This window comes from Heterocephalus glaber, unplaced genomic scaffold (assembly GCF_053883595.1).
Source record: "Heterocephalus glaber isolate CG9 unplaced genomic scaffold, H.glaber_assembly_v1.0 deba00001550, whole genome shotgun sequence".
Lineage (NCBI taxonomy): Eukaryota > Metazoa > Chordata > Mammalia > Rodentia > Bathyergidae > Heterocephalus > Heterocephalus glaber.
This window is the reverse complement of record NW_028258343.1, coordinates 13104402-13131711: the sequence shown is the minus strand read 5'-3', so window position 1 is coordinate 13131711 and position 27310 is coordinate 13104402. Positions and strand designations below refer to the sequence as shown.

Sequence of the window (27310 nt, the reverse complement as noted above, 5' to 3'; positions counted from 1 at the left end):
ACTTTTATAAAGAGTAGGTTAACTTACACTGACTTTCAAATTTGTACGGGGAACTCCTTAAGAAATTGAGGAAAATCCAAGCCTTTCATCCTGTTTGAGAACGTATCTAATTGGAAAACATTTCCCCTCTTAGTAAAGTCATATCTGTTTTGAGGCCAGTATTTTTACATGTAGGAAGAAAACCATTACATTTAACGTTGAGCCTATTTCTGAAGTGTATAGATTTGCTGGCGTTTCATACCAGCAGAAGAAACCCAGATAAATGTATGCAACCTTTTGTACCCGAAATGAATTATGGAAAAGACTACAGTAAAGTCTGACTGCTCAGTGGGGGTAATGACAGCCAAATACAGGAAAGAGATTGGAGCAGCTAAGTTTCTGAGACCCTGCTTTTGTTCTGTAAAGTAGGTTCTGAGCCTAAGAAGCCACATAATCTTCGGTTCAACTTAGAACATCTTTCCAGGTTCTCAACAATAATTAATTGTAGAAAAGCCCTTACAGAAACCTGTTAGAGAGCCTGCTGTGCTCATCAGTAACATTTACCCAGAGGCCGTATCTACGTGGCGATGAGCAGTGGGCTAAAAATGGAAAGGTTGCTTCCAAATAACTGAAATATAGACTTTTCTTCTCTTCGTTTTCATCCTCAGATTTGCTATTAAAATTCTTTATTGTGGCGTTGCAACATATATATATAACATCACAAAATTTATCATTTTAACCATTTTTAAGTGTGGGTGGAGGGGCATTAAGCTGACGTTGTTGTGTAACTGTCAGTACTGCCTAGTTCTAGAACTCTTTTATCATCTCAAAATGTCAAAGTGAAATTCTGTATTCATTTAGCAATAACTCCCCATTGCTCCCCCAGTTCCTGGTAATCACCCTATCTTTATGCATTTTACTACTCTAGTTGCCACGTATAGATGGAATCATACAGTATTTGTGCTTTTTGGTTTGGCTTGTTTCACTTAGTGTACTGTCTTTAAGGTTTATCGATCCTGTATGTAACCTGTGTCAGTGGATGCTGAGTAATGGTCTAGTGTGTTTCTATTCTACACTTTTGTGAATGACAGGGGAGTCCAACTTCCTACCCCATTCACTAGAGAAACCAGCAAAACCAGGGGAGAAATGAACTGCTGGGTCTGTGTTCACAAGATGACCATCAAGCTCTGTGTCCTCTTTCCTTCTTTGATTTGCTATATAGCTAGTTCTTTTTTTTTTAAGGGGAAGGGAGAGGAACTCTAAACCCTTTCTCTGCTTTCTGTATTCCCAGTCCCGTGCTCTTACTTCTGTTTGCTCCTGGGCACAGTGGGCCATGATCAGCTGATTTGGCTGGTGACTCTGGTAGCCTCTCTGGGTGGCAGAGTCACCTCTGGGTCCCCAGACCCAAGCCTGTGTTTAGCTGGTTGATTGGGTTTAAATCTCTTATTCAGAGATTCAGGCTCTGAGAGGGTGGTCTTTAAGGGAATTGGGGTTTGACAAGGACAAGGACAATGTGATTCTGGAAAAAATAAATAATTTGCATCCAAGGTGCATCTAAAAATGCCCCCTGCTAGGATGAGAAGCTCATTCTGGCTTTGGTAGTGATTGCAGATCCTTCAGCCAGACCCCAAATTGCAATCTGCCTTAACCATCATTCCTGCATTTGTTTACTTGTGCATTGCTTTTTATTCCTCCCAGTCAGCTTTTAGCCTTTGAAACCTGGTGGTATGCGAATGGCTTTAATATTTCAGGCTCTTTTTTTTTGTAAGTAAGTCATAATTTAACTTTATTTTGAAAGCTTCCCAATGGCCTAAGGCTTTGGATCTTTATTACCTCAAAGGGGTGTTGTGAGGATAAAGTGAAATAATATATGTTAAAGCACGTTCAGTTTTTACTATAAAGCTAGTGGTTTGTATGTATAAGTGCTTGTGTTTCATCTGTAAGCTTCAGAGAAATGCAGATCTTCACAGTGAGACTTAGAACTGATTCAGAAGCCCAAATTATATCTAAATTCTATGGAGCAAGCCGAAGGACAAGTCGGCTTTCTTAATGTGGTAATGGGTTATAGTTGAAAGAAGCATGGCAAGGGCTATAGACAGGAATGTTGCAATGTCCTTGCCAATAATAAATTTAAAAAGAAAGAAAGAAAAGTGTAATTTTCTCCTCATAAATCTTTCTTGCTCTTACTAGATGAGGATGGAAGGTCTAAAACTTTGGAGGTTTTAGTAACAGCAATAGCACGATGCTCTTCAGCTGTGCCTCAGAGAACGTGATAAAAGCCAGGTTTCAGGTACTACGGTGGGGAAGGAATTGCACAACGGGCAGTGTCAAAGCATAGCTCTCATACTGCTGTGAGTATAGTGAAGGCCAATTCACACTAGACAGTGAATGCAGTTAGAAAGGCCAGTGCGGCAGGAGAATGCACATTATTCTAATCCTATCTAGAATTTTCTCCCTAAATTATGCTTAGTTACCACTAGGTCCCAAAACTTCTGCCAATATTTTAAAATTCTTTTTTTTTTGAAGCAAATGGATTGTATCAGTCTTCTCTGACTATAAAAGTGATACGTGTCTTCATTAGAACTTTATAAAGCACATAAAGAAATTGAACATTGCAACTTCCATACTAGATGGAGATAATCACTTTGACCTTTGCATTATTTCTTTCTAATTTTTTCTATTTATCTGCATTTTGGTTGTTAGTAGAATTGGGATAATAGCACTCCAACTTTACGTGGTGGTTTCCTCCCCTGGTTATAATGTAAGCGTGTTCCCAGGTCGTTGGCGTTTGAAAATGCTGTAATGAGCCTGTTGTGTTTCACTGTGTAGACAGATACACGAGATGCTTGTGTAGCAGAGAAGGCCAGGGACTGAGAGCCATTTTGCTTAGGCTGATCCCTGCTCTGCCTCTTGCCAGCTGGGTGCCTTTGGGTGCTTTCCCTCTGCCTGTCTCAGGTTCTGCATCTCCAGATTGTGCTCGGAAATAAAGTCATGGGGTTGTTGTACAGTCTAGCAGGATTAATATGTGCTCCTCAGAACATTTAGAGTGGTTCCCGGCATAGAGCAAGTGTTAAAAATTATCATTCTATCATGATGAGTATGTTCGACTATTTCTCATTTTTGTCAATAAAAATTAAGCCATGATGAATATTCTTTACTTAACTCTTTTTTCCATCTGAATATTTCCTGAGGATAATTTCCTTAGAAGTGGAACTGTGAAGAGCTTTAGTAATGTGTAAGACTAAATTGTAACCCGAAAAGACTGCAGCTCTCCCACCCTTTCAGCCTATCCACTTGCCTGTTTTGCCACACTGTTGACAACCTGAGAATTTTTAACTAAAACATGTTACACTATTATTACAGTGAGTTTACGTTTAAATATGTATTTCTTTGACCACATTTTTAGAACTTTTTAAACATTTTCATTCTGTGTAGATTGCCCATTTACTTCCTTTCCCTCTGTGTAGAAGTTTTTGCTGTATTGTTATGTCAACTTGGGGTCTTTGGCAGCCATTTTCACAGATCTTTGTGATGTATACATGTGTTACCTATAGACAAATTTACTGATCATTTATCTTTGTATTCCTTTCTATAGCTTTTATGCTTAATACATCCCAAAAGAAAAATAATCTAAGAGTAAATAAACAACAGAGATAGCAGATAAGATAATATCGCTATGCAGAGGATTGAGTAATAGAAAGTGCTTGGATGGCTATTTAAACTGGGTGCCAGAGGAAGCCTCTCTGCTGGTATCATTTAAATCATCTGATGACTCACAGGAGACAGTCATGAGCAGATGTGGCAGATGTGGGGGAAGAGGACAGGGATGAAGGTCTTATGGAGGTTAGTGGGATGGTCAGGAGGTCAGAACTAAAGCCAGGGAGTTGGGCGGGGCATATCAGGCAGGGCTTTGTAGGCTTAGGCAAGAAGTTGGTATTTCATTCTTGTTTGATGGAAAAACTTAAACAAATCTGTGTTTTATGGCCCGACCATGTTTAGGTTCTAGAATGATTGCTTTTGCTGCCATGTGGCTTGCAGAAGGACATGAGGGTAAGCAAGATGACTTGGCCATCTAGTGAGATTTCATATGTGGAGTAACAATGTCAGCATCGGTAATCACAGCTTACATTGTTCAGTACCTTTATGCACTGGAATCATGTGAGGCAACACATGCATCATCTAATTTAGTCACAAATGGACAGTGTCTCAAATATATCAGGGGCTTTTATGATCCAAAATTATACATTCAATGAAAGAGTCTCCTAATCAGGGTGGTTTTGGTACCCAGTAACAAATATATTAAAATCATCATTATATCTGGAGGGGTTTGAAAAACTTTTTGACTTTAAAGTGACCTTTATATTTGAAAACACCAGGAGTGAATATTTTAGGCAGAGAGGATTATTCCTTCCTACGCAGTACTTACCAGGAATTGCTCCCAGAAGGTCACACTGCAGCTGGGCAGTGGGGATGAGCTAAAAGGGATTAAGCTTACCAGAAAGAAGAGGCAGAGACAGGACAAGCTGTAGATTCTTCCAAGTCAACCAAGAGACTGCAACCTTTAAAAATGAAAATTCAGGTAAGCGTAGTGGAAATGTCAAGGCAAGGCCAGCAAGCACCAGACTTGTGGAGTGGGGGACCCGTCTTAGGATAAGAGCTGAGGACAGGGTCTGGGGGCTCTTTGAAGCATTTAGAGCCTGAGACAAGTGCACTTTCAGTCATTACCTGGGAAAGGTGGTTGGATTTAGGGTGCATGGACCTGGAGTTAGATCTCAGTGCTAAGGACAAAGGTATAATGGAAGTGAAGAAAGGAAGCAGGTCCCTAGTCACCCGTCTCTGGGAGACACAGAGCACAGTTGGATGCCAAAATCAGGGTACAGGAGGCCCAAGATGGGAGGATGGAAAGGTCAGCCAGCCTCTCCAAGCTAGACCTGAGAACCTGCTCTCCCACGTTGACCCCAGTGCCTCAGGCTGCAGCCTTCTTTGGCTCTTCGATCACTAGACGTAGAACATACAGCTCCGGATCACAGCTATACGGAGAGGGAGGGCTGTCCCCTTCTGACATGCACTGTTGGGACTGGGGTGGGTTGATTTAAGGGGTGATCTGGATCTATCTTGTACTTGTGTTCAGTGACTTCATCAAGTTGGTACCTTGAAGTTCACTATGGTGGAAGGATTTATAGCGTAGAAATCAGTAATTAACCTTACTTCCCCTGAATGAGGGAATTGGTTTACTGTGTACCCAGGTTGGCAAAATTCATAGGTGACTGGACACAATATTGTAATGGTCCATAATTCCCAGAGAGATACATTTATGGTGGAAGTTGCTCCTGGGAGTTTTGTCACCATAGTGACTGGTGGGAAGTTTGGACTGCATGACAGTGCTGACAATCCATTCCTATTTACCTCGAAAACATCAGAATTCTAATTTCCCATCACCTTCCTTAAAAAAAATCCATAGTGAAAAACATGTTGCAAAGATAAAAATCAGTAATATAGACTTTAATGAAACTGCGCAGCATTGACTCGGGGCATTTGTGGCCACATGGTATCTGTGGGTCAATAGAAAGCCTGCTTTTCTTTGCAAAATTGAAAGTACAAATTGAAATGGATGTTATCATATTTATTGCTTATAAGATTCACGAGCTGGTTTAACAAAATTATATATGTGTATGTATATATAGAACCATATTGCTATACAGTTGAATATTTCCACTTAATGTGAAAGGGCTATGCTGCCTTGCCTTCTTAAACCGAGTTTAAGGTAAACTAGTTACCCTAATGTTTTAAAACATTATAAAACCTGTGGTGATAGGTAGAGTATTTTGGAATAATGTTCTACTTTAGTCTTATTCTGATGGGAAATTAAAATTGAAACATAGCTACAAGAGGCAATGTTGAAATACTTATTTGAGTTCAGGTATTTACAGGTTTTTCCTTCTCTTGAAGTATTTAAAACAAACCACTCCATTATAAAATCTTTCCTGTGATGGATTTCCATAAGGTGTGGTCAGCTTTCTGGGAAAATTAGATTGAATTCAAGAATTTTGAAATCTGAACTTCAAACTTGCTGGGTTTTCTTTTGGTTTTAGATTTTCTTTCAAATGTTTTATGGCACATTGACTCAGCAATGTCGAGAAATCAAAATATCATAAGGGTAACAGGTATACTATGAAAAGTACACCATCTGGAACTCATTTTAAGACAGCATATCTTCAATGTTAAATCAAGTGTAAAACACTCCAATATCGTTAAATTTTGGAAAATCTTTTGTTTGAATTATAATTCTTAATTATTTGAGTCTTTTTTCTTCTCCAAAATATTTAAAAATTCTTCTTGATAACTAGGATTGTTCCTTTGATATTTAATAGGATTCAAATGTTGTTAGTCATTCATGTGATACTCAGAAAATCCTTTGCTTCTTCTCTCTTCTTTCTGTCCTACCTTTCCCCATTTTGAATGTGTACTGCTGAATGCACATGTTCTGACAGCTGGGGCAAGCCCTTGGCCTTGTGATATGGACACTATGACCAGCTTTCTTCTACTAAGATTCCTTCAGAGCCGTAGTAGCCAGGAGACCTTAGCATCCATCTTTACATTTCACTCTCTCTCTGGTCTTTGGACCAAGTATGAGCCATAAATTGTGCAATGTACAGCTGGGTCAATAACAAGAGTGTGTGTGGGGAGGGGAGGTGGGATAGATTTCCTATCATTTTTCATGAAGTTTGAAAACCAGAGTTGGCAATGAGGAAAAAATAAAACAGGAAGAAGGATTGTACATTTAAATTAAATATTATCACCCCAACTCTTTTTAGATAGCCCAGGAGTATTATTAGGAGTGTGTGTGTTTTGGATGGGCTCGGCATGCATTCCAACAGTAAATGGCTTCCTGTTCAGCATGTTCGAAGTCAGGCCGTCTTTTGGGGTTGGTTTAAAAATATGTGTGAAATATGTACTTTTACTTCAAGCCAAGTCAAATGTTTTCAGTCACCCCCCCTTGCTTGCTTCTCTCTTCCTATCCTGTCATTTCTTGCCCCCCCCCGCCCCAGACAGTAAACTATATCCCAAGGTGTGTTTTTATTTGTCAAAAGGAAGTTTGGTGATTAATTATGAGTTACATTAAACATATATTATTGCCCTCAGGGTGTGTACCGAGAACCTGGCCAGTGTCATTCCTGCCTAGCGTTCTCGGGTGTTCGATCTTGGCAAATGGAAGTGAGAGAAGTATGCAAAGAAACCAAGTATTTGGCTCAGGCAGGCAGGGAACCAGTGGGTAATTGAGGGTGAGAAATGCTCTATAACTTTTCACCTCAGTGGTGATGAACCTATAATTCCCAAATTGTTTGTTTAATTTTCTATTTCTACCACATCAGTGACAAATATTATTTTGTACTGCATGTTCCTTGTGGATTTTTTTTTCATTAGCACAGTCCAATTAAGATGCCTGAAAGGAAAATAACATACTTGGGGCCATCATACCTAGCAAGAAATGCCACAGATGTACCTGGGAGGAAAAATATAGACTTCAGATGGAGGCCACAGGGCCTCTCTGCAAAATGCTGCTTGGATGTTGATGGAAATTAAAAATATATGTCTTGTGACCTAATTGAAGGAAGCTCTCAGATACTCACATTTGAAATCAGGCTGTCGAGGAACCTTTTAGGTTTGGCCTAGGCTGCTGAGACTGCAAATCCTCCTCTGTACAAAAGGCTTGAGACAGATTTTGCTCCCTAACGCTCATTGGACTGTGCCTATGGACGTTCTGGAATGTTCCTAGAAAACACATTTACTAATGGGAGTAGGTATCAGAGTTAACCTTTTCTATACCTGAGAATTTATTTAATGTAAGAGGTCATTTATTTTTTTACTGTTATGTGAATTATATGGCTTGCATGGGAGGAGAAAAAAGCCAACATTTCCATATGAATTTCTAAGGATACTTTATTCAAAGAATGTCTTTGACCTGTAAGTTCAGGCTTTTGGTGCTGGCTGCTTTCAAGTCAGTTTAACTCAGCAAACCCTTACTGAATTATTGACTTGCAAAGCTCATTGCTAGTTGCTCTGAATAGGATGTTAATGAGCTGGAAGTAATTCACCTTGACAAGATTCAACAGCCTTTTGTTATAAAAACGTGCGGAATATAGCACATTAAGAGAACGTCCTCAACATGATAAAGGGTATTTATTAAAAAAAATCCCCAAATCCAAAAACACACCCATAGCTAGCATTATACTTATTGCAGACCACTAAAAACTTTCCCCATAAAAACTAGGAATAAGATAGGACCCCTCATTTTTACCGCTTTTAACATTTTTTCTAGAAATTCTAGCCAAAGCAATTAGACAATCAAAATAAATAAATGGATCCTTGGAAAGGAAGAAGGAAAATGGTCTCCATTTACAGATGACATGATCCTGTACATAAAATATACTAAAGAATCCACAGCACAAATTTAGAGCTAATAAACTCAGGAATGGTGCAGTTGCTCCATTCTTTGGCTGTAGTTGAGCACCATAATGCACCCATTCATGGTTTGTCCTCAGAGCAACATCAGATGTTTTCAAATGTGGCTGTGCAAGGTCTCCTAAAGTACAGTGAAAAAATCAACTGCTCCCATGGTCAGCTTAAAGCAAAAAATTCTCATGAGATTATTTTGGCACTATGTCAAAGTTTGGTAAAATTCCAAATACTTATAAAACTAGTACAGGAGGTTAAGTATCCCTAATCCAAAAATCTGAAATCTGAAATGCTCCAAGATCTGAAACTTTTTGAGCACCAATATGGCACCACATATAGACAGTTTCATACCTTATCTCATGTGATAGGTCACTGTCAAAATGCAGGTATGAAATTGCCTTCAGGCTCTGTGTATAGGGTGGATATAAAGCATAAGTAAATTTCCTGACTAGTCTTGTGTCTTATCCTCAGGATAATAACCACCATGGAAACCAGTAGAAGATTCCTTAGAAAATTAAAACTAGAAATTTCATTCAACCCAGCTATTCTCATTCTAGGTATCTTCTCAAAAGAGTTATAGTAATTCATGCAGACCCATGTTTATAGCAGCACAATTCATAATAGGTAAATATTGGAAGAAGCCTATATGTCCATCAACAGATGAATAGAAAAAGAAAATGTGCTATTTATACACAATGGAGTACTACTCTGCCATAAAGAAGGATAAATTTGGATCATTTGTAGGAAAATGGATGCACCTTGTGACCATAATAGTAAGTGAAATAAATGAGATGCACAAGCTTAAATATCACATGATTTTCCATATATGAGAAACTCATAATATAAATAAGAAGAAAAAGGAAAGATAGATACATAATAGGAAACAAAGAGATAGATCTTTTTCAAAAGGGAAAGGGACCAAATTACGGAGGGAGGGGAAGTGATGAAAAAAAGAATTAACACGTGTTATATACACATACTAACCTCCCCATGGTGAGTATAATCATAATGTACTGCAAACACGTACTAGTAATAAAAAAGCTGGGAAAAATCTCATTATTTATGTGCAAATGTCTGCAAATCGAAATTCAAAAACACTTCCCGTTCCAAGAAGATCAGATAGGGAATATTCAACTTGTAGCACATTCTGTCTCATGCCTTGAAGTAGATTCACCTCACAATCCAAAGTAGATTCTTTTGATTGGTTGTCTCCTGAGAACAGATGGTGCTGAGTAAAAAAAGTAGAGCGAAGAAGATGAGCAACATGGGGGTCTAGGGAGGGGGATAGAGACCGGAAAGAGTAAGGCGTTAAGGAAGGAAACAAAAGGGGACAGCATATCCACACACAGAAGACGCAGTACACCTTGGCTGCTTCTCATGGCCCCCATGAGCCCTGCTGATGGTTGAAACTGATGAAAATGAAATGAAGTTTCTTAGTTGCACTCGCCACAGTTCAAGTATTTGGTAACCACGGGTAGCTAATGACTACCACAGTCGACATCACAGATGTGGAACATTGACTTTTCAGGAAGTTGACAGAGCACTGTTGTAGGAAATGTGTCGTTCTCGTATCACCCAACGGTAGATACTGGATGTAGTCCCTTGTCAAAAATGATTTCAAGTTAAACTTTTAATGATTAATTTGGTTATATTAATGTACTGTGATTGTTAAAAGTTTTATTTGTAGTGGTCTGCGTTTGCAGGCGTAAGGATCATGTTCCCCGTGGGGACTTGGCCCGTGTGCATAACACCCCTTCTCTTGTGTTAATCGCCCCTCCGCTCTGTCCCCTCTCCCTCCACCTCTTGGTCTCCTCGTCTTTTGCCAAACATCCATCTACGCATTTCTGAGAAGCTTTTATTTTCCTCTTTTCTTAGGTCATGCAAGGGAAACTGTGCAATGTTCAATCTTGTGTGTCTCATTTCTGTCACTTAACATTGCGGTCTCAAGGCATGTACCATGATTTAAAAAAAAATAATTACTACAAAAGCAATTTTTTGTAACTTAATGGAAACATGACTGTGATTTAAACATAGAAACCCTGCAGCAGAATTTCTCTTCTCATCTTAAATTATTTACAGTAAGTATTGGAGATAAATAAAATGTCTGGATGTTATAGATGTTTTTCAAGATATGGCTAAATTCCTCTTCAGAAGGTGTGTTTACCTTCCCAAGCCCAGTGTTGGGGGGGATCACTTGTTTTTTAAAAATTTTTAAATGTTCTTATTCTTCTGTTTTTAAATTTTAAAGTCTTATCGAGTCTGATCGAATTCCTTTTTTAAATTATTAGTAGGTTTTAGATATACATAATGATCACATTTATCATAGGGAATTTATACCTGTACATGATATATATTTTGATTTTTCTTTTTTTCCCATTCCCCTCCCTTCAACCCCTCTTCCCTTCCTTAATTACAAAAGCTTTCTTTCTGTTTTTTCCTCCTTTTCTCATTTTTTCTTTTCTCTTCCTTCGTTTCTCCTTACCCCCATCCTAGTTCCCCTTCCCATTTGAGCATTTTCTTCCTATTTCACAATATCTGTTATACATTTTGGTCCTCATTTACACTTTCATTTTCCCACACCAGAGAAACAATGTGATATTTACACACGTGTTTGATTTATTTCACTTAAGAGTATGGTCTTAAGGTGCATCCATTTACCTACAAATGTCTCAAGTTTATCCTTCTTTATGGCAGAGTAGTACTCCATTGGATAAAAAACCACATCTTCTTTATCCATTCATCAGTTGATGGCATTTGGGTTGTTTCCAACATTGCACTATAACAAACTGTGCTGCTGTGAACCTGAGTATGCATATATTGCTGTGGTATGATGCTTTTAATTCTTTGGGGAAGATACCAAGAAGGGGAATAGCTGCATCAAATGAAACCTCTAGTTTTAGTTTTTTGAGGAATCTCCACTCTGATTTCCACAGTGGTTGCACCAGTCTACACTCTCACTAACAGTGGAGAAGGGTTCTTTTTCCCCACAGCCTCTCCAGCATTTGTTATTGGTTGATTTTGAAAAACAAAGGAGCAATACCCTAAAGAACAAAACCAAAAGGAAATGAAACAGAATGACAGCATACCTGCTTTGTGAAGAACAAAATTTCAAATTTAGAAAGGAATAGCTGTGAGCATCTAACTACAAAACAACACAAAATAACAACTAGCAACCACATTCATAGTGCTGTTTAGGCATTTCATACGTTAACTAACCCTTACCATGTCCTTGTGAATTAGGCATTCTTACTGGTCCCCCCATCCAACAGATAAACAAAACTGAGGCATCTGGAATTAAGAAACTGGCCTCACTGCTAAGCAGCAAAGCTAGGATTTGAATTCACCCAGCTTCATTTGGGAGGCTAAGCATTCAAGAATCTCTACCTGTAGCTACTATATCACATTGTTTCTTAACTCATCTATTCAAACGCCAAGAGAACCAATTATTAGGGGTTGAACTGTGCCTTCCTACCACAAATATGTTGAAATCCTATTCCACAGCATCTCAAAATAGGAATTTACTTGGAAATAGGGTCTCCCCAGATGTTAGTAGCTAAGAAGAGGTCATATTCAGGTAGGTGGTCTTCTAATCCAGTGCAACCCATGTCCCTACAAGAGGCCACATGAAGACGCAGACTCCCGGGGGGACACTGGGTGATGATGAAGGCACACACTGGAGCTGTGTAGAGCAATGGCCAGATACCAGGAAGAGGCAGGGAAGGCTTCCCTTGCACATTTCACAGGAACCAAAGCCCTGCTCAACCCTGCCTGCAGACAATGGAGCCTCCAGAGCCGGGAGTCCACACATTTCTGCTGCTTTCAGTCACCAGATGTGTGGTGCTTTGGTTGCAGCCGCTCTTGGAGGGGAATACAGCAAGTAACACAGACATCTCAGTGTCTGACCAGATGCCCACGTAGCCCTGAGTGCACCATGAGGACTTCCGTCTAGGCCCCTTCACCTTTGTCGGATACTACATGATACCCAGCCTTATGGGCTGGAGGCCAAAAGACAATGTTGGTGATTGGTTCTGTACATCTTAGAAATATTAAATAACACCCTCACATGGTGACTCACAAGGCGAATATTTTATTAAATTTGCCAACATTGTATTTAATTGCTGGGAAGCTAAAAATTGTATATTTTTGTTCATTTTGAAAGGCCGGTGATTCACCAAGACTGTATGAACTATGGTAGGATCATGTAACCATATTTAGACTTGTCTACCTTGTAGGGAAAAACCATTAGGGCTTGAAACAACTGTCAGTTATTCATGGACTTTTCCTTTTGTCCTGATTTTTATTTTCATACTTGGTTAGAATGTAGTTTGCCCAATTTTGGAAAATCAGCATGCTTCTTGACTTAATATATAAAACGCATGTACAGTTTATTTCAAACTTTGATTTTGAAGTTTTCACAATGAAAGTAACTGGAAATTATCTTATCCTCACTGAATACTTGAAATATGTTTTCTTAATTTTCCTTTCATGCTATCAGGAGGAGAGAAGAGTCAAGAAGTATCAGGAATATGGTAGGCAATTTTATTCTCTAACACGTTTCCTCCACTATTTGATTAAATTCCTGATTCGTTCTCCTCTCCCAAAGATGTATCTTCTACCATTGGCAGTTGGTGTTTGAAACTCTATAAGAAATCTATGTTTAAGAAACTCTATCAGAAATCATTGTTTTCCCCTGACAGACATGACTTGAAGTGGAAAGCTGCTAGTAGCTGCTCTACCATGACTTTACCTTCTAGCATCGTGCCAAAGGCCTTTACATTTCATGCATTTGAACCACATAAAACCTCATGAGCCATGAGACAGACATTGATAGCTATTGAGAAGGAAAGCAGGAAAATGTTTCAGTGAAAAAAAGAGAGAAGAGGCACATTAAGGCTAAGATTTCAGCACCTTATAATTTGCCTGGCACTTCCCTTGAAACCTTCTGATACACTCGAACCTCTACCCAGGTTGACTATAGAACACTTGAAAAGAAGCCACTATAAATTGAGATGTGCTCCAAGCATAAAACGGACAATGGAGTTTGAAGACTGACTATGAAAAAAATAAACAAAATATTTTGCTGATATTTTAATACCAATTATACGTTGCAAGACAGTATTTAGATACATTTGAAAGGGCAATCCATACACTAAGAGGAAATACTTGCAAATTATCTGATGCAGGACTGGTATCCAGAATATATACAGCACTCTCAAAACTCAATAAGGAAACAATAAACCAATTTTTAAAATGGGAAAAGATTTATTTATTTATATTTTTATTTTTTTTAAGAGTAGGAAAAATTTACTGAGAGAGAGAAAGCTTCTGTCTAAGAGAGACTGAAGGGGGACAAGAAAGTGGGTTGCCCTGGGCCCTGTTTCCCAAGGGATATTTATGGGGCAAACCCATGAGGTGAGGCGGGTTTAAAGTGGGCCAAAACTATAAGACCCAATGGAAAATTACAAGGTGGGCATGAAGTAGGGCAAAACCATAACCAACCAATAAGACTACAAGTACAGTCACCCAGGTAATATTGATTAAATGGGGATCAAATGGGGGAGCAAGTCACACAGCAAGCTTAGGAGGATTTTCAGTAAGGGTGGATAAGGGATATTTCCCAGAAAGGCTGGGTTAAGATCTTGGCCCCCACCCAGGTGATTGATACCTGTTTAGAATATCAGTCACTGCTATTCATCCTACATGGGTGTGGTGGTTTCTCTCCTTTTACAATGCTGGCCTTCAGTGAATGAGTCTTCACTGTCCTCCATGTTGGCTCTTCATGGGCTGGCCCTAACTGCCTACAAGATATCTAATTAACTTACCTATCTGCAGTATTCCCCGCTCTGAAGAGGTACCCCTAACTGCTGTGAGGGGGCACAGGGTGAAGACCGTTCTGGCTACTTCCTGCTGAAGAGGGTCTTAGTTATGATCAGTAGTCAGAGTTACTGTACAGAGGGTCTATCTAAAGGCATTGTCATCTTGGTAGCCATATAGCTTTAAGTTTGGAGGAGACAAAGCCAAAGAAACAGTTAAGAATACATGGACCAAATACTAAGGTTAGCAGGACTGCTATAAATATAGCCAACAAGGGTTTCCACTGGGAGGAACTAGTAATAGGCTCTACAAAGAGGATAAGGAGAAGGTTCAGAGGACTTCAGAATCTTATGTAGAAGTCATAGTGTAGTTTAGCAGTTATGAGCTGTTTACGAGGTTGATCTGGTGGATCCTGGTAAAAGAATTCTAGCACATTTGTCATTGGTTCCATTGGCAGCCTCTAGGCAAGAATAAACAAAACTTAAGAAATTAGAGCATTTATAATCTAAGCATAAGCGCATTAGAATGGAAGGGCAGGTTGGGGAGAAACTCACACTTAGAAATTGAAATAGTGATTGTAACTTGCTGACTCTTAGATTCTTTCATTGATAGAGGTTATGTATAAGTCTGATACTTTGTCATAAGTCTCTCTCATTTTAGCTGTAAGAAGATAAGAGACGATTTGAAGAAAAAATTTCAGTAAGAAATATAAAACTCTAGCTGAGCTCTTAGAGATTTTACCATAGATTTTCCTAATGATCTATGGTCAGCTACTGGTAGAGCTGGAAACTGCCAGAAGGGGTCAGTGACTGGAGCCCCTTTTTATATCTAGCTTTTTTACTATGGCATTATTTTATGCCTCTCTTGGTTATTCTTTTCTGCTGGGTGTTTAAGACCAAGTTAAAGTGAGACCTGTGTCAATCAGTATGAACCTCTTGCTATCTATCAAGGTCAGTTAAGTCTCCCCAGCCATTACTTTGGAACCATGCATAGAGCCCCTCTGCTCCTCTGTCAGTGTCAGCCGTCAGGATGGGTCATGGCCTTGCTTGACCATGTTGCTTTCAGTGAAAGTGTGGGAGAATTTTCCCTCTTTGTGACCCTCCTTTGGCACATGGTACATTTGTCCTCTGGTGCCCAGCAATCTCCCTGCTCAGGAGGTTGAGTGACTTACCAAAGATACAAGATCCTGTAGGAAAGGTTCCTTCTTTGTCCTGGATCTTTGTTGACCTTGAGGGGCCAGGGCCAAAATACTGGCTGTCCTCATAGCCCAGTTACTTTTCTAGTTTTGGTCTCCAAAATTTAGTTGTTGAACAACCAGAAGAGAAGATCAGTGACAGAAGTATTTCAGTAGGAACAGTGAGTGTAACTATTAATGATAGTTAAGACATCAAGCACTTTTGAAGTATAAAGCACAGTTAGAGGCCGTTTAGTTGAATCACTGCAGAATGTTAACAGACAACAGTTGTATATTATAGAGAAACTTAAGATCACACATAGTATTTTAGCATGACAATCATGATGACAGTTTCTCTGTAACACTTACATGTCCATCTTAGTATGGAATAGTCTTTCAGTCAACCTCCATCTCATCACAAGACATTAAATGACATAAAGAAAACTCTTATTTGTTATCCTTCAGCAGGATGCCATCTAAAGAGAACATACATATTGGCCTATAAATGTACCTTAGGACCTCATAATGTCTAGCCTCTAAGTTTAGTGTGACATTGTTTCAACTATTTGGCAACTGAACATCCCTAAGTGTGGTGACACATATAACATACGTAAGTTTTTAAGGAAACTGTTATTTGACTGGTTATCTTACGTTGGCTTGAAATGTACCTCTTATCACAAGTAGCTGGAGTGCAAAAGAAAGGGAGATGCCTGAGTCAAAAAAGATCGTTACCATAAACAATATCTTAGAAGACCTGTACACCCGGAAGGCATGAATGATATTTAGTAACAGTGCATATCGGTTACATGAAGCACTTTGTCCCTTAATTTTGTTTTGTACCAAGAATATTTTAAATAAAACCTTATTGTTTTTCCACAGAAAACTTAGCCATTTGACCATGACCAGTGTATGAATATCACAATAATATGTTTAGCAATGTATTTCCCACAAGGCTATGGAAATTATTGGGGTCCCCTTTGTGAACAAAGCCTGGAATAAATTTTTTCCAGGCAGCCGCTCCTTTATTTACCAAAGGGAGTCCTGTCCAGTAGTTTTCCTAAGCCCAAGAGTCTTTATTTAATTATCTTAACAAATTTTTAGATGACCTGAGAGCCAGATCATAACAGTTAACATTATTTTTGACCAATGAAAGATTCCCAAAATATTATATATAGACAACAATATGTACTGTATGTATGTATGTATGTATTTATTTATTGGTACCGGGGATAGAACTCAGGACCTTGTGCTTGCCGGGCAGGCGCTGGAACCACTGAGCTAAATCCCCGGCCCAATGTACTGTATTTAAAAAACATTATTTGAGTAATCTGGCAACCTGGGGGAAGCATGCCTTTAATTATATTTATCTATAAGCCAACTTGAGTTACAGGCAAACATCCTAAAAAGTCAAAAATACCAAAAGAAAAAAGCTCAAACATAACAGCTGTATGTGTTGTAACAAATTGAACAGACAGACAAACACACACATAAGACAACTTGTTTATAAACCCGAGTGCACTTAGATGTATTTGGCCAAGTTGAATTATAATAATTTTGTAATTTTTAGGTTTATAATATAAAAAAGGCTATTCAGAACTTTGTAGATCAATTAACAGAGATCTCTTGTTATAAGAATCAAAAGGAATAAAAATCTTCTACACCTGTGAAAGCAAAGACCATTTTAAGATACGCCCTAAACTGATGGTTTATCTGACTGGAATACCCAGCTATACAGGCTTCTCATTGTTACTTTGATAACCACAGTTGTTTGACAGCCACATGTAATTGTTCCCTATATCTCCAGTGGAGATGTACTCAGGCCAGGTTTGGGTATAGAAAGAGACTGGGTGACACTCTTTGGAGCTAAGTACGAATTTCAACCAGTGAGGGAAAAAGGCCTGCCAAGGCTCCAACCTGCTGTGCTGCACATGTCTACCTATGAGGTTTTTTCATTTTGAAAAGAAACAAAGGGAAAGAAGGTATCCCCGTCTATCCTTCTTGTTCTGTGTCCAATCTAAAGTGCCCCTTAGAGTTTATCTCATCCAGTGCCAGCGGCGGCTGACTAGAGGTGCAACAAAGCGGCCAGAGCCAGATTAGCTGTTCTCACCATGCTCAAATTTTGCCTGAGGGCTGAAAGACAGATAAATCTGGACTAAAACTTTTACATTTATTTCTTGAGTTTTAGGATTAAACCTAGACCCATTTTCTATATGGCCCAGAGATAAGTGAAGGTCAGCTTTACTCTGGAAGGATTCCAGGGAGGGGAAACTCACCATTCTGGAAGCTTTGTCTTGAAATCCAGCACCCACAGAAGAGGGAAGTGCCTTGAATCAAACTGTGTTATTTCTCAGGGGCAGGGCAGTGGAGAAGGGACAGAAGAGTGATTCTAAGTATGGCACAAGAACTGAATCTTAACCATCTCAGGTGTAGAAGGACAATTAAGATCAGGAGCTTTTTCAGAGTGGATCTGTAATCCTTAGCAAAACATGTCTCCAGAGACAAAAGTTATGATTGACTCCAACTACACTGACAAGAAGAAAAATCAAACCAATCATCAAAGAACCTGAGTGGCTGCTTTTTGTCTCTTGAAAGAGAATGAAAAGTGTTTTAACTATGTTGTTTAGGGCTTACTCTTTTAATGAATTATTCTGAATCTATAATATCTAATTTATGACTTAAGTACCCTACAGGGTGTTGAGCAGCTCCCTGATGTTGTAGAAACACTCCCAAAGCCATGTCTCACCTTTTATTAACATACAAACTGAAACAGTGTCCTGTAGGCAGGCACTAAGAAGTGCTTTTTTGAGCTTCTGAAATGTGGTCTCAGAACCAGGTTCCCAGGTTAAAATATGGGTATCTGTCTTTTGGGTTTTTTTAATAAGCTGATCAAGGGGGTCACACAATCTCACTATATCCCGCTATGTAAAGGCGACAAAAGCCTGTCATTTTTAGGAATCTCCTTAGCTGTTTTAGAGTCTTGGGCTGTGGAAAGGAAAGAATTGGTTTAATTCTTTCTTCCCCCAGTCTTTGGGTTCGCTTAGATATAATAAGGCCTAAATATTTTACCTCAAGGCTGCAAAGTTGTGCCTTAGATCTAGAAACATTATGACCCCTGTCTGTTAGAAAAATCAGCAGAGCACAGGTGTCTTGGCTAGAAAGCTCTTCTGAGGGGACACATAACAGCATACCATCTGCATCTTGCAAGACTGTGACTTGGGAAAAACTATAGTGTTTCCTTTTATCAAATCAGGATACAAGGACATTCTCAGCTTTTTCCTGGTAAATAGTTGACAATTTAAAACAATTGAAGGACTTAGTTCTTATCTTTCTTAGATCTTCAAGAATACATGCCTGAAAGTGTTTTCTATTTTAATTTTCTATCTGATTGGCAGGCCAGTAGGGGTCTTGTATAGGAACTGCTTGTGTTCCAGTAGGAACCAGTTGTTCTCCTGGATGCCTGTCTTTTGAGCTTCCAAAATTAGGATAATATTTATCTCTACATGTAGTAGCAGCTTGTAATACTACTTGTCTCTCATTAGAAATCAGTATTTGATTTAAGAGCAACATTACATCTTTCTAATCTAGTCTGTAGGTTTGAGTAAGTCCTCTAAAGACCTCAGTGTTCATATCAGGGTCATCTGAAAACTTTCTTAGGTCTCATTTAATCTGTCTTACATCACTGAGAGAAAAAGACACATGAACACAGGTAGTCCTGTATTTGCCATTTACTTCCTGCAAGAGATGTTGTCTTCCTGCCAAAGATTAACTAAGGATGGATATAGCCTCATAGAGATTAATTATGGCTGGCCTAGCAATTCCACCCTCAGCTCCTGGTGGTCAAGGCTTAAAGTTGTCTTAGAAATTTTGTTCTCGGGTTCTAAAGGGTGAGGAATAAAATGGGAAAAGATTTAAACAGCCTGTTCACTGAAAAAGATGTATAGATAGTAGACAAGGACATGAAAACATGATGCAGCCATTCCACTCCTAACTGTTACCAAGAAAGTGCAAACATTTGACCAAAACCTGTACGTGGATGTCCATTGCAGCTTTTTTATAATTTTATTTTTGCAGTACCAGGGATAGAACTCAGGACCTTGTGCTTGCCAGGCAGGTGCCACGCTAAATCCCTGGCCCTGCAGCTTTATTTACTTTTTTGGTACCAGGGATCGAACTTGGGTCCTTGCACTTGCTCAGCAGGTGGTGAAACCACTGAGTTAAATCCCTGGCCCTCCAGCTTTATTTTTAATAATCAACACTTCAGATCAACCCAGAGGTCCTTCTATAGGTAAATGGATAAACTAATCATGGTACATCCATACCAAAGAACAATACAGTAAAAAGAAATGCACACAGATCCCAGGCTCCTAGGGTAGAGAGGGTGAGCCGGTCCCAGCACCCGGAAGGAAGCTCCCACCTCCGTCCCAGGCTCCTAGGGCAGTGAAGCTCAGCTGGTTCCAGCACCCTGAAGGAAGCTCCCCCACCGCCATCCCAGGTTCCTAGGCCAGTGAAGCCCCGCTGGTCCCAGCACCCAGAAGGAAGCTCCCCCGCCACCATCCCAAGCTCCTAGGGCGGAGAAGCTGAGCTGCACAGCTGCCAGAAGCACCCCCCCCTCCCCCCCGTGGAAATGAGAAGACAGGTAAACAAGCCTCAAAAACAGACTTCTGGATCACCTACAGCAACCCCAAAGGGAAATGAGATGGAACACTCTGATACTCAACCACCTGGACTTTCTGAACTGGCAACAAAAGAGGATCTGGGAAAAATGAAATCAGAAATAATTACTCAGATAACAGCAAAGATTTTGCTCATGGTCCAAGACATGATTAATAAATCTAGAGAGGACACAGATAAAAAAATAGAGGATCTGAGGAATATGATGGAATCCCAACATAGGAAACAAATGGAATCCATAAAACAGATACAAACAGATTTCCAAGAGATTAAAGTCTGCACAGCAGAATGAACCAATGTGAGGATAGAATTTCACATATAGAAGATAAGATTGCAATTAGTGATAAGGAAAAGAAAAATTGCTTTAAAATTGTAAGGGGACACAAGAAATCAATCCAGCAGCTGCTAGACGATGCAAAGAAGAATAACATAAGACTGATTGGAGTCAATGAAGAAAGAGGACAGAGTGCAAATGACATAAAAATACTTCACAGAAGTGATGGCAGAAAACTAACCGAGGAGGGGAAAAGAACTTGACATACAGATAAGTGAAGCATATAGGACTCCAGCTAGGCTTAATCAAAAAAAAATCTACACATAGGCATATAATTGTTAGGATTCCAGAAATCCAACAGAAGAACAAAATTCTACAAGCAGTGAGAGAAAAGAAACAAATCACATACAAAGGAAAGCCCATCAGAATCACAGCAGACTTCTCAATGCAAACCCTCAAGGCAAGAAGAGCTTGGAGTGATGTATTTCAAGCTGTAAAGGAAAACAGCCTCCAACCCAGATGGATGTACCCTGCAAAACTATCTTTCAAAATTGATGGAGAAATAAGATACTTTCATGATAAAGAGCACCTCAGGAACTTCATGAATACCAAACCGGCACTCCAAAAAATTTTAGACAATACCTAGGAAAAGACAATGAGGATCACAACCCCAGGAAACCCAGCAGAATGAATCCATTGGGCGTGACAAATTAAGCACAAAGGGGGAGAATCCAACAAAAAGAAAAATTCGTGACAAGGCTTTTAAAACTTTTGACTTCATCTCCCTAATGAGTGTATAATTCAATCTTATTATTGTACTGATTAATATTTTTCTGATTCTAGAATTGCACACCTTTCCTTGTGCTATACTGGCTATTTATCATCTTCTTACATCTACATTTTAATTGGGTTGTCTATTAATGAGCTGTAAGAGTTCTTTATATATTCTGGTCATCGGTTATATGCATTGTAAATATGGTCTGTTTAAGGACTACTTTTCATTTTAATGATATCATTTAAAGTTCTAAATTTTGATGGACTCTCATTTATCAATTTTTTTCTTTTATACATCATGTTTTTTGTATCCTAGGTAGTTCTTGCCTACCCTGAATTCATGAATATTTTCCCTTATAATTTCTTCTTAAAGTTTTATACTTTTAGGCTTTCTTATTTAGGTTCATAGATCCCTTCAAGTTATTTTCTTGTATGAAAATAAAGGGTTGAGGTTAATTTTTTATATACAGATAACAGGTGTCCTAGTGCCGTTTGCTGAAGACACTATCTCTTCCTCAGCTCTTGAATCGAGTTTATGTTCTATAAAATGCTAATGTTAAATAATCTTTCAAAACTCAGTGGACCATATATGTGTGGTTCTATTTCTAGATTCTCTGTTTTATTCCAATGATCTATATGTCTTTCCTTACACCAACACTGCCTTGATTACTGTAGCTTTAGAAGAAGTCTTAAAATTGGGTGCTAAACGTCTTCCAACACTGTTTTTGTTTTTGCCTTTTCTGGGTCCTTTGTACTCCTACATAACTTTTAAATTTCAATATCCAATTCTTCATTTATAGCAAGTATACACAGACCTGAATTTTTATATATACCTTGTGTTTTCTAATCCTGCTAAATTCAAGTACAAGTTCTAGGGGCTCCTAGAGATTTCTTAGTATTTTCTCTGTAGATGATCATTTCATCTATATACAAAGATTTTGCTTCTGCCGTGCCAATCCTATCCTAGTTGTGTCATTTTATTGCCGGACTATTTTGGTGGGGACTAGGTTTCAAAGTTTAATGGACAGATAATGAGTAAGCATATCTGCCCTTGTTCCCCACCTTAAGGAGAAAGCATTGTATCTTCTCCATTCATACAAGGCATTCTCGCTGGAAGTATGGAGTATATGTCTTTAATTTGTTGAGAAGTTTCTGTTCTACTTCTAGTCTCCTGATAGCTTTTACCATGAACACCTGTAGAAATTAGGCCAATACTTTTTCTCCAACTAGTGACAGGATCATATGGCTTTTTCCTTTCCTCTGTTAAAATGATGACTTTTGGGGGTGGACCTTCCAGTGCTGAACCAACACTGCTATCCCTATAACAAAACCACTTTCTACATCCTGCTACATCTGACTTCTAATAGTTTGTTTTGTTAAACAAATTTCTATCTATATTCATACTTTTTTCTTCTATTATCTTTATCCAATTTTAGGATTAGCACAATGTTGATTTCCTAAAATGAGGGGAGATGTGTTCCTTCTTTTTTCTGCTTTAATTGTTTGATATAATTTATCAGTTAAAATGTTTATGAGCCTGCTACTATCATATAGGAAAACAGCATATGCTGTTTTCAAGCTAGGAATATACTTTCTTTAATAGGTGCTATTCAAATTTTATATTTCCTCCAGAGTTAGTTTCATTAATTTGCCTTCTAAGTTACTTCTTAGAAGTTGTCAAATTTATTTAAGAAAAGATTTTTGTAATATGCTTTCTATATCCTTTTAAATTCTGTAAAATCTGTGGTAATGTCTCCTAGATCTTAATATTGTAATTTTAAAAATGTATAACTGATACTGTGTAACAGGAAGAAAAGGTCTAAAAGAGCAGGGGAATTGGGAGGGGTAGGGGAAGGAAAAAAAGGGAAAGCAAAAAAATATGAGAAGAGGAAAAAAATGGAAAGAAGGTCTTTGCAAATAGGGAATGGTGGAGGGGGTGAAGGGAGAACAAGGGAAGGGGAAAAAAATAAGAACCAAGAGACTCATGTAATAGTACAAGATCCCAATGATGAATGTAACTGTATTTTATACCTAAAATGTACCAATAAAGATAATGGGGGGGAAAAAAAAGAAATGCACACAGCAATGTGGATGAATCTCAAAGTAATTGCATTGAATGCAAAAAGGCAGGCCAAAGAAGAGTACCCCCCATACCATTCCGTTTATACATACACAATTTTAAAACATGAAAACTGATCTATAGTGAAAGAAAATAGGTCACTGGTTGCTTGGAGCTGGGGAAGCAAGTTAGGATGGGAAAGAGGACTCTCAAAAGGAGCCACTTCTGGAGGTGATATTATGTCATGGATATACATATACGTATTCTGACATTTAAATTATGCCATTAAAATGTGGGATTTATTTTATGTTAACTATACCTGAACAAAACTTCTTTTAAAAATATATGTATATATATTTGGTCAGATAAAATTATGCTGTTAAAATTTATTTCACTTATGTCTTTTTGCATTTTCTAAGGTGTCCATCAAAAATATTGAATGGCATATATGACTCCCATTATATTGCTATTGGACAGCACTGCTTTAGATGACCTGATAGCCTAGGTACCATCAGTAATCTTAATTTAATTTAAATGAAAAATAAGTTTTAAGCCTTTAGAAAAGGCAAATAGTCATATTTAAAACTTTAATTTTTCATGTACATAACATACTATTCTTATTTTCAAGATAACCCTGTTGATCAAAACTAGTAAAAAGTTATAAAAGTGACCTGTGAAGGCCTCAGTATTTGTGATAGATTATTTGCAAAACTGTACTGTTTTCCCTCCTTTTACATGGGCTGCTTTGCAGCTTCTGTCAGTGAGAGCTGGAGCTGATTTCCCTTCCCCTTAAATCTGGGTTGGCCATGTAACTTCTGCTGATGTACTGCGGCAGAAATGGTGGCGCACCAGTTTTGGGCTTGGATGTCAACAGCCCTTGCACGCTGCCTGCTCATCTCTTGGTGCCTCTTTTCCTATGGGCGGCCCCCAGCTGGCCTCCGTATAGCAGAGCAAACTGTCCCAGGTGAGGTCATATGGTTCAGTTTCCTATGGCTGCTACCATAAACTCTCACCAATTTAGTAGCTTAAAAACATCAGTTTATCATCCCACAGTTCTGTTAGAGGACCAGCCCAGGTCTCACTGGACTAAAATGGGTGTGTCTGGGGGAGTGCTGAGGGAGAATTTCACCTGTTCTAGTTTTTGCAGGTTGCCTGCATTCCTTGGCTTCTGGTTCTTTCCTGTCTTCAAAGCCTGCAGCAGTAAGTGGAATCCTCACATCATATCACTGACCTCCTCATTCCTCTTCACTTTGCACTTTTCAGGGCCCTTGTCATTACACTGGGCTACACACATAATCCAGGATTATCTTTTTTTTTTTTTTTGGTACCTGGGATCGAACTCAGGACCTTACGCTTTAAAGGCAGGCAGCGGAACCACTGAGCTAAATCCCTGGCCCCAGGATTATCTTATTTTAAAGCAAAATGATTGCCAGCTGCCACACTACCTGCAACCTTCACTCCTCTTTGCCATGTAAATTAATAAATTGGTTCCAGTGATTAGTATGTGAATGTAGGGAACAGGGGAAGGGGACGTTACCAGAACCTCTGCAGTAAGTCGTAGTCTCCTGCGAGCCACGGCAGCACACGGCAAATTACAGGAAAGGTAGACAAATGAGACTGAGAAGAAGCTGAGCTTTGGGTCTGATCAGTGCTGCTCTGGGCGGCAAAGACGAAAGCCCCCGGCTTACTGCACCTTTTATTCAGTACATGGGGAAACAGATGTAACAAGTGAAAATGCAGAGTTCAGTACTTCACATTGGGATAAACAAGGTGTAACAAAAAACTGGGAGGCAGTGGAAATCTAAGAACAATGAGGAGCTATGCAGATGAAGATTTGGTTTCTCCCTGGCCTCTCCCGCAGGTGTGGTCTTGTCCTGGAGCATTGAGGTCTCAGTTGTGATCCGAGGCCAAAATGCAATTATGTCTGGAATTTCATAGCTGGCCTGTAGGCAGGAGAACTAGGCCTACTCAAATGATTTTTCCCTAGAATTATGTAGCATTGCTCCCAACATATCTCCCTTTCTTTTTGTTATATGTGAAGGTGTTTTTAGGAAAAGTGAGCACACCCAACAATAGCTTGACCCTATATATTGTGAGGATCTATAGTGTGTTTGACTGGCTTAGCTGTCTATAATAAGCATAATTTCTATTAATTGGGGCTGTAAAAGGATGAAAAATCAAAATAATAAATTTATTTATTATTATTTTTTTAAACGATGTTGGCTAAAAAAACTTAAAAACTTTTGTTGAACTCAAATAACTATTGTCTTATATAGTTATACTTTTCTACTGGATGTTCAAGACCAAGTTATGGTGAGACCTATATTAAATAAAGTCAATCTCTTGCTATCTAACAAGGTCAATTGAATCTCCTCAGGCACTGTCTTGGAACCATGCATAGAGCCTCTTAGCTCCTCTGTCAGTGTCAGCCATCAGGATATGTCATGGCCTTGCTTGACCATGTTGTCTTCTGCGAAAACATGGGAGATTTTTTTCCTCCAGGTGACATTCCTTTGGCACACTTTTTGTTGGATCTTTACTGTTTTGGTGTTCTGCAACCTCCCTGCTCAGGAGGTTGGGTGACTCACCAAAGATGTAGGATCTTGGAGATGGTTCCCTCATGTCCTGGATCTTTTTGCTATTGTTGTTGACCTTGGAGGGCCAGGCCAAAATATTGGCTGCCTTCTTAGCCCAGATACCTCTTCAGTTTTGCTCTCTAAACTTTGGTTGTTGAACACTCAGAAGAGAAGATCAATAACATTAGCATTGTAAGAGGAGTAGTGAACTCAACTATTATAATTTTACCTGGATATTAAGCATTTTGAAATAAAAATATAGTTTAAAAACTGTTATTATTGCCAATCATGTTTGTTCTTGTGGTTGAATCCCTGAGTAGCTATCTTTTTATAGGATGTCATCTAAGGAAAATAAATCACCCTACAACTGTGCTTATTATCATAGGTGGCTGGAGCATAAGAGAAAGGCAAATATCTGAATCAAAAGGTTGTTACCATAAACAATATGTTGAAAGACCCGTACAATTAGAGGGCATGAATACATTTTGTACACCAGAAAAGGAATGGTAATAAATATTACAGTTATATAAAACATTATGTTCTTCAATGTAGTTTGGTACCAAAAGCATCTTTCTAATAACACTCTTTTGTTTATACCACAGAAATTAACCTTTTGAAGATGACCAATGTAGACATATCACGATAACATATTCAGAACTTAACCAATGTAAACATTTTATAATAACATATTTAGCACTTAAACGTCAGTGATAACCAATGTAATCCATTTATAACATTATTTAGAATTTAAATTTCAGTGATAACCAATGTAATCAATTTGTAACATATTTAGAATTTAAACTTCAATGATAACCAATATAATCAACTTATAATAACATATTGAGACAATATTTGTTGTGGTGTGTCTCCCATAAGATTATGAAAATTACTAGGGGGTTCCTTTAGTGAATTAAGACCAGAATAATTATTTTCTGGGTGGCCACTTCTTTATTCACCAAAGGGAGTACCCACGGTCTCTATTTACTTTGACAAACAAATAATATGAATATATACATCTTCTTATATTACAACTGCTTATTGCAATTTGATTATTGCATGTAGGTGACAATACACATTACTTTTATAAAATAAATCTCGGTGGCACTTTGATCAGTTAGCAACCTGGGAAGGAGGGCATGCCTTTAATAACATTTATCTGTAAGCCAGTTTAATAATAGGTGAATATCTTTTAAGGGAAAAAAATTTTTTTCAAAAGGTGAAAAGGAAAAGAAAAAAAAATTGAGCTCAACTGTACAAACAGACAACAGACAAACATATAAGACAATTTATAAAATTAGAGTGCACTCAAATATATTTGGCCAAATTGAATTATAATATCCTTTTTATGATTATTAAATTTATAATTGTATATGACTGGTCAAAAACTTTAGTAGTCAATTAACAGAGATCTCTTGAAATTAGAATCATAAGGAATGAAAGCGCTTTTATACCTGTAAATATAAAAAGAACATTTTTAAGTTGTCCCCTACCTTTATACATTTTTTACCATAAATCTATAATTATTAATCCTC

The 27310-nt window shown here is 38.4% G+C and overlaps 1 long non-coding RNA gene across 8 annotated transcripts in view; it reads left to right on the top strand.

The window, feature by feature from the left end:
* The window catches only part of LOC106009481 (uncharacterized), a 227400-nt gene that overhangs the window by 63539 nt on the left and 136551 nt on the right, over nucleotides 1-27310 (top strand). The window lies entirely within an intron of this gene.